At 40.1% G+C, this 6,179-nt stretch overlaps 1 pseudogene; it reads left to right on the top strand.

The window, feature by feature from the left end:
* The first annotated feature begins 2,076 nt into the window (after positions 1–2,076).
* Positions 2,077–3,398, top strand: LOC113175585 (ATPase PAAT pseudogene; annotated as a pseudogene).
* Positions 3,399–6,179: the final 2,781 nt, after the last annotated feature.

The following is a 6,179-nucleotide window of genomic DNA, read 5'->3' as shown; positions in this document are numbered from 1 at the left end:
GAGGGGCAGGAGATTAACAAGGTTGGTGGAATGTGATAGACATCATCATGCAAAGTACATGTATGAAAACACAAATTGGTGTCAACATACTTTATATACAACCAAAGATATGAAAAATTGTGCTATATACATGTAATAAGAATTGTAATGCATTCCACTTCATTTATTTTTTTTAAAAAATCAATAAAAAATAAAAACATTCTTCCAGATTTAGTAAACTGTCCTTGGTAGGTAGCAACTAAATAGTTTCTGTAGTTTAGATTTTCACATTCACAAAAGATTGACATTGGAGTTTGAAGTAGAGGTGAGATAATGAATGGGCTGGCATGGGGGCAGACAGTTGAGGGATCATGGGGAATGGCAAGGGAGTGATCAGAAGTCTTAAAGCAGAAAAGACTGTGGAACATTTTAGAAATATACTGTGTTGACATTCATTTTCTTAGAAAGAAGATACAATTAGTTCAGATAACAAAGGAATATCCCTCTTTGGTACATATTGTTCAGAAGGACAGAGAACAAAATGCTTCCTGCCCAAATTCAGCTGCTCAGGGTGTACTGGGGAAAACAAAGGGAAATCACTGTTTTCAGTTGAAAACACTTAAGTACTAGTCCTTTAAAAATGTTTTAACTTTGCTGTACATTTGAATTTTCTGTAATAAAATATTTAAAGGAAAACAAAAAAAGTATTCTTTATTCCTATTCTACTTCTACCCCTTCCTACCTCAGGCATCAAACACACAGAATAAGAAGTAACTGAATCTATTCAATAGCATCATCAAATATTTATTTTTGAATATTCTTTGCCCTCCTAAAGTGAAATTTTGGCATTTTTTTCTGTCACCACCACTTACTAAGGAGGTGACAATAACACTATCAGAGCCACACTATGGTAAGATGTTTTAAATACATTGAATCATATAGGCAATTGGAAACATAATAATGACACACCCTTATATACACATTATGATGCCCAAGTAGCCAAAGGTAATCTGAGGTTTCCTCTTTGGAGGTAGCTAAGAGGGAGAAAAGAGAAACAGTTAACATAGAAACAAAACAAAACAAAAGCAAGAAGATGGTTTTCATTATATGGTCTATTAGTCGTTTTTAAAAATATGAATTGACTGTTTAAAAAAGTGATTTAACCAAATCTCATTGTTCAATGACTCTTGCAGTTATGAGGTTTGAACTTCCAAATGAAACTTTGGACACATTTTGAAACTGGGAATGCCTACAAAATTCAGCATTGATTCTCATCCCCCTCTTTGTATTCCATAGAGCTGAAGGAAACATTTGGGATAAAGTTCTAGAAGGTTTGTCGTGAATCACATTTTGTATTAAGGGACAATTGGCATTTTGAGTTGGAATTGTGGGGCAGAAAGCACATGTGCATAATGTAAATACCTTAATTATCATTCATTATGTATCTTCAGAGGCACATTATTACACATAATTATGTATATGACTCTAAAGAGTTATGACTTTTACAGTGACCACATTTCCCAAATCCCAAACTGTGAAACATAATCAGAACCATGATCCTAACAAGGATATGGAATTTTTTGAAATCTGGGCCGCCCTGGAAAAGCTCAACTGTCCTTTGGCAGTAGCTATACCTACTGCACATGTATTTTTTTTAATAAATCAAAGTGTCATAGGCTTGTTTTTCAGAAAGAAAATGTCAGAAGGAGGTCATGGCTGGGTGACTTTAGAGTCATTGGGTTGTACATCTTTTGTAGCTGGGAAGAATGAAGGAGGCTGATAGAGGAAGCCTTAGGAAAAAAGAGACAAGAAAGGTTTCAAGTTGGTGAGGGGGTAGAGAAGAAACAGAAACATGTATTACAAAGAATAGGTATTCCCCTAGGAAAATTCTCCCATAGTTTGGGCACTGGAACATTGGGCATATCGTGTGTGGGCATGTAAACAGTTACAGGATGAATTGTGTCCTCCAAAATTCATATGTTGGATTTGAAGACAGACAGCCGGAAGTCGCTGCGTGTCCGCACTCTACTCTGCACTGACTGAAACTCGAGCCCGACAAGAGAGGTTCCGGGGCTGGCTGCGGCCAGAGGCGGAGGGATGGAGACCGGACCTGAAGACTTGGGAATGACCGGCCGCCCAACGCTGGCCTCTTCCTGGGATACCGCGAACGGGGACCTGTCCCAGAACCTCCTCCTCACCCGGGATGGCCTCGGCTTCCAGGACTTCGACTGGGAGGCGCCGCCTGCTTCGGGCCTCTAGTGAGCCTGAGCGCTGTGCCGGGCCCCCGGGGCAGGACGCCCTGCTTCCTCGACCTGCGGCGCGACCCCGGGGCCGGGGAAGAGATCCTCGCGGTGGGCGTCCTGAGCTCGGCGAGGAACATGGAGGTGTACATGGGAGAGGAGTACTGTGGCACCGGCCGGGGCCAGGGCGCCCGCACCGTCCCGGAGGGCAGTGAACAGGAGAATGTTATTTTCTACAAAAAACATCTAAAATTGGAAACTTCCACATATGCTTGTAAAATAAAGTTGCTGTCCTTTGGTGAAAAACAGTGTGTGTTCATCAGTAAGGGTGTGGTACACATGAAACCAGTTTCAGGAAATTCTTCACCAAGCTCTCCTGCTCTAGGATCAAGGATAGACCTTGACAAGGTCCAAACCATAATGGAGTCCATGGGGTCAAAGTTATCACCTGGAGCTCAGCAGCTAATGAACATGGTTAGGTTTCAACAGCAGAATTGCATTCCCATTGGAGAGCAGCTTCAGTCAGTTTTGGGAACTACCGGGTATAAGCATATGATTGCACTCCAGCCATCGTCCACTTCAGGAGCCTTGGACAAGTCATCCTCCACACCTTTCCCTTTTAGAACTGGATTGACATCTGCAAACAGGACTGAACCCTTACAGGCTTTCATCGATAAAAGCACCAGGCCACCTGGGGAAGGAAATACCACCAGCCGCGACAGGTGTAAAACTGTGCCACAAAACCATTCCCTTCTTGAGAATGATCTTAAAAATGCAGTATCTTCTTTCTTACCAAAGAAGGCGAGTGACGGCTCACTGCCCAACTCTGAGTTGCTGCCCTTTCTCCAAAATCTCTGCAGTCAAGTTAACCATCTTAGAGTGGGACATAATGCCAAGTGGCAGGAAAACGTCTCCAAGCCCCGTAACGGCATTGTTGGTGTTGCAGTGGAAGAACAGCCTATTTGCTCCTACTTGGAAAAGATTCTTTCTAAAAATATGGAACTGATGGAAAAGAAACTTGTGGACTACATTGATCGGCGAATACTCCAACTCCAGGAGCACATAGATGATAAGATTACCTTGTTAATGGACTTCCTGCAGAATCCCAACTCCCCGCCCAATGGGCTGCCTTTGAGACATTGTGACTCTGGAGAAAGACTTTCCAATGGAGAAAGATAAGCTCTCGGCGTATGAGGGCCTGCAGATATTTATTACCTATTTATTACACAGCCCAAACCTAAAAACATTTATGAAAAGCAAGTATCTGATGTCCTCCGAAGGATCATCGGCTTACATAAAGTGACCTCGGTGTCCATTTTTACTGCCCTTGTTATTGTAAATCCAGTACTGTACACCAAGAGGTGACCCCATTGTCCTAAGTTATTCTTATTTGCAGTGTTTTTCACTTACAGATTTTTAGGTATTCTTGTGTGTTATATGTTTAAATGCTTATGGATTTCTAATGCATTTCATTAGTTTGTATTGTATGTGTTTGAAGTACTTTTTTAATTTGTACAAAGACCTTATTTAATAGTTGAAGGGTATGAAAAAATGCTTACTTTAGGGGACTTTTTTTCCCCTAATTGATTGTTCTTGGAAAACCAGGTGTTTTGACCTGAAACATTTCATTTCAGATCACCAACTTAATATTTTATGTTGTTTACTTCACATTTCAAAAATGGATGTCATGTATGGTAAATGAAAGATCAGTTCTCATTGGGGCCATTGATTTTATGCTCTATCACATTGTAACAGCAGATTGGAAAGTGAAAAATGAAAACTGGCCCATTCTTTGTTAGGATTGTTACTTGGATGCAGTGTTTGATATAAAATGGAAGAATTTGTCTTGTCTTACCTCATCATCCCAGAACACATAATGAAGCCTCCTTTTCCAGCTGATACAGGTTCTTTTCCCCAGGCCTTCCTAGCTTATGTTGAGTATGAACTGCTGAGGGTCTGCATTGAAGTATTAGAGCACATGAGTCCAGTTCTGTCTGGTAGACTTGATTCTTCAGAAACTAGCTGGGCATAGTGGTGCTCACCTGTAATCCCAGAGACTCCGGAGGCTGAGGCAGGAGGATTGCAAGTTTAAAGCCAGCCTCAGCAACTTAATGAGGCCCTAAGGAACTTAGCAAAGACCTAGCCTCAAATAAATAAATAAATAGATAAATAAATAAATAAATAAAAATAAAAGGGCTGGAGGTGTGGCTCAGTGGTAAAGTACCCCTGGGTAAATCCCCAGTGCCAAAAACCAAAACAAAAACAGATACAAATGTATATATGTTGAAGGGTGATGTATTTGAATGTAAAAATAAATGCATTCACTCTGGAAGCTACTTGTTTGGAATAAATAGAAGAATTTTCTTTTTTAAAAAAAATTCATATGTTGATTTAAAAACACCCAATACTTCAGAAAGTGACCATATAGGTGTCCTACATAGTACAGATATAATTTTTAAAAAAAAAATATTTTCAATCCCAGGTTGGTTAACTTCATAGATGCAGAACCCTTGGATACAGAAGGTCAATTATATTAAGAAAAAGTATCTTTATAAAGGTTGCTACATTAAAATGAGGTCATTAGTGTAAACTCTAATCCAATGTGACTAATAATTTTATAAAAGAGTAGGACATAGACACATATGAAGACTTGGATAGGATGGCAATTTGAAACCTAAAGAGACCAGCCTGAGAAGAAGCCAACCCTGCTTGCACCTTGACCCCAGAACTGTGAGAAGATACATCTCTGGTGTTCAAGCCACTCAGGCCCTAGTAAGCAAACTAACATATGGGCATAGTTCAGATGCAATGGAGGACCTCTAACAAGAAAGGAGCCTAAGATAGGAAAAAAAAAACCCTCTGGGAATAGGTTGGCCCTGGTGATGTTCTCTTCTGATTTTTGGTGCAAACCCCAAGGAGAAACTTATTAGAAAAAGTGACACTCCCTGAAGACTTATGGACTACATTTTTTCTATTACTGCTTCTAGTTTCCTCAGAGTTATTTGAGCATCATGTCTGTCCAACATGAGCCCAGGCCAGGACTTACATCAAACAGGCTTTCAAAGAACCTGAGAAGGCTTGTGTGGAAGATTACGATGCTGTAATTGATGGAACTTACCCTCTAGTATCCTCAAAGAAGATTATAGTGTCATGAAATGGCTGCATATTCAACTGCCACCCCAACAGCTGTGTGAATTTGATCACATATAAGAATAATATTCAATTCTAGCTAATTTTCCGTTATCTGTACCTGCTTACATGACTTTTTCTAGATGAAATTAGACTCAAGTTAATCCAGATACCATCTCATTGTTTGTCTCTTGATTGAACACATGAAAAGTTCTGAACTTGCCAGCCTGGGAAGGCAAAGATTGAGAAGTTATCCTGGTCATGCTGACAAGGATGAAAAAAGCAACATGGCTACTGATACTTCTACTTCTCCCTCATATGTGTGTCTTCTGTGTCAGGACTACACTTTCTGACATACGTATGCTATCTAGCTTCCTGCTTGTATCTGGAAGATGATGTATGCACTATCATTATCTACACTTTGTAGTTGAGTAAACTGAGGCTCAGAGAGTAAAAAGGACATGCCTAAAGTCACAGAGCCAGTAAATTGCTGGGTCAGGGGGAGAATTGGGGTCTATATGACTCAAGGCTTATATCCCTAATAACCCTACACACTACTTCCCCTCTTGAAAGATAAAAATAGGTAATCAGAGATGTACCAATAAGTCGTGGGAGGCTAAAATGAAAGGACAACTTCCTTTCCAGCATGCCTTATACACATCCTGAAATGGAAAGGAGGCACTTTAGAACAAAATAAAGGTCTGTTGTCATAGGAAACATAAATATTAATGTTTTTAAAGATGGGTTTGAGATAGATCTAGATGAATCTCTAGACACCTAGAGTTCTATAGTGTGGGAATGGAGGCCTGCAAGCTATTTTCAAAGAAAAGA

This window comes from Urocitellus parryii, chromosome X (assembly GCF_045843805.1).
Source record: "Urocitellus parryii isolate mUroPar1 chromosome X, mUroPar1.hap1, whole genome shotgun sequence".
NCBI lineage: Eukaryota > Metazoa > Chordata > Mammalia > Rodentia > Sciuridae > Urocitellus > Urocitellus parryii.
This window is presented reverse-complemented; position numbering and strand designations above follow the sequence as displayed.